This window comes from Propithecus coquereli, unplaced genomic scaffold, assembly GCF_000956105.1.
Source record: "Propithecus coquereli isolate 6110/MARCELLA unplaced genomic scaffold, Pcoq_1.0 Scaffold158, whole genome shotgun sequence".
NCBI lineage: Eukaryota > Metazoa > Chordata > Mammalia > Primates > Indriidae > Propithecus > Propithecus coquereli.
Window position 1 is genome coordinate 5,087,782 of NW_012140302.1, and position 2,648 is coordinate 5,090,429.

General features: G+C 38.7%; 1 protein-coding gene across 1 annotated transcript in view; it reads left to right on the forward strand.

Annotated features, from left to right (window-relative positions):
- Positions 1–2,648, forward strand: part of KIF6 (kinesin family member 6) — a 480,713-nt gene that overhangs the window by 364,722 nt on the left and 113,343 nt on the right. The window lies entirely within an intron of this gene.

A 2,648-nucleotide genomic window follows, 5' to 3' on the forward strand; every position in this document is an offset into this window, starting at 1 on the left:
AAGCCCTGGGAAAGTGAATTTTTGTTTTTCAAAAAAACAACAAGTAGGGTTCACACCAATGTTGAGATTCAAGCTTCCGTTGTTGCTACTGGGAGAAAGTGGTTAGTTCATTGGTGCTAATGAAGCCAATGTCCTCTCTTCACTTTATGCAAATAGCAAACGAAGACCCATCTCCTGGCCACTCACCTCTCACATTGTGTTCTTGATCCAAGGGTGCCCAGGTGAGAGGATCATTAAGACTCAACCCCATTGAATAAGCCCCTCACGGTACTTAACCACAGGGGGTAGCCCACCATCACGACATCTCCAACACCAGATTAAAATTAAAGATGTGTAAGGTAGAACTTGTATATATATTTAAAATTTCCAAGGCAACCTTGAAGGAAACTAGTTCCAGGAAGTTTATGACATCGTTGAGTGCATTTTTTCCTAAGGAGAAATGAAATCAAATGGAATTTGCAGTCCCCAAGGGATCCTTTAGTGGATCTAGGAGGCAGGAGGCAGGAGCATGGCATAGATACACCATGATATGCATGGGATGATGACTCAGCGGCACTCCCAAACTGTGCCACATCATACTCTGGACCCTGAGGCAAGACTGGGATGCCGCAGAAACGAAGCCTGTATCTGTGAACTGCAGTCAGCCGGCCCACATGTTCAGGTTGCCACTGACTCCTCAGATGATTTTTTTTTCTCTGACATTGTAATCCAGAACTGCCTCTTGAGTTTCATTCTCAAAATCCTTGAAGGCTATCAATTCAGCAGTGACCACATAAAATCTAATTTTTACGTGGTGTAATCAGTCAATCAAAATTTCCATTTTATTTCCTTTTCTTATAAGTAGACAACCCAAGTAGGTAGATAAACTCCTGCCACAAACTTCTTTTTATCCTTCTTTATATACCGTTTATATCAATTCTGATATTGAAACAAGTTGAAATAAGAAATAGAAGAAGTGACCAATTTAGAATCTCCCTGAAAAATAATGAGGCTTTTTTTCTATAGGAGAGCCATTTTTATTGTATTTACCTGTCACATGAGAGCATGAGGCTGATTTTCCTCATATGGGCTGTGTTTTGAATACATTCATATACACCCTACTTCCATCTATGATGTCTCCAAAAATGCTATTGAGTCCAAACTGTGAGAAAAGTAGACTGCTTTAGAGGCAGTGGCATAAAGCAGGCATTTTTTCACTTACTGCAATTCTGGCATAGTTTTTCTACATCAATGTTCTACCACTGGCAGCATTGTCTTTGGCAACAAAAGACAATGAATGGCTGTTCATTGGCGTAAGGCCCACTCCTAGACCAATCCAGGAACCAGCTGCTTTGGAGGCAGGTGAAAAGAGTTTGAATGACAACTCTTGGCACCTCTTCATCCCACTACAGACCCCTCCAGGCCTAAATAAAAACTCACATCACAGGAGGCTTCACAGAGAGTTTTCGGTGAGGCACTCAACAATCAATTCAAAAGTCATAGGGAATGTAATAGAAGAAGCTGTTAGTGAGAGGCAAAGAAAAAAAAAACAAACACTAGAAAAGCTAGCAAAATATTCTGGAAGTTTTTTTTCCCCTACTCCAAATTCAAAGGAGCACTGCAACCCACCATTGGACCAATACCCTTTTTAAAAACATTTCTCTTATACATTCGGGATTCGGGAAAATCATGTCTCAGATCTGAGTCTCCGTCAGCAGAAGAAAGAAGACTCATTTTTCATTTGTCAGTTTTATCCATGTTCTATACATAATCTTCATTTGAGATTTACTTTTGGACCTACCTCCTGCATGTTGGGCTTCTCATATCTTATCCTGGAGTAAGGAAAAGACAACATCCAGGTTGTTTTGCTAGATTATGATGACTTGAGTGAAGTATATCCTTCTGTTACTATTGTGGCCAGCTCTAAATAACAAGATGACAACAATAGAAGACTCCAACATTTCTTGAGCATTTACTGGGTGCTGGACTGAGAACTTGACACATACTATCTCATTTAATCCTCACAAGGAAGAGACATGACCTATAAGGAGGGTATTACCATATATCATAGATCCTAAGATACACAGTTTTTACACTCTTAACCCCAGTGCCATCAGGATGTATTTGGCCATGTTTTCACATTTTAAATACATCTTTATTGAGAATCGATCTTATAGTGACATAGTCTTAGATTCTGTGAAATATGGTATTTTTGTTACTTTACAGATTTTTTAAAAATGGAGTTTCAAATGGTAGGTCCACTTTTAGTTCTTTCAGGAATTTCCATACTGTTTTCCATAGTGGTTGTACCAATCTACAGTCCCACAAAAAATATGTAAGCATTCCTTTCTCTCTGAAACCTTGCCAGTATCTATTGTTTTTGTGCTTTTTAATAAAAGCCACTCTGACTGGGGTAAGGTGATATCTCATTGTGGTTTTGGTTAGCATTTCCCTGACGATTAGTGACATTGAGCATTTTTTCATATGTTTATCAGCCATTTGTCTATCTTCTTTTGAGAAGTTTCTGTTTATGTCTTTTGCCCACTTTTTAATGGGGTGGTTTGATTTTTCTTGCTGATTTGCTTGAGTTCTTTGTAGATTCTCGTTATTAGTTCTTTATTGGATGTATAGCTTTCGAATATTTTCTTCCATTCTTTAGGTTGTCTACT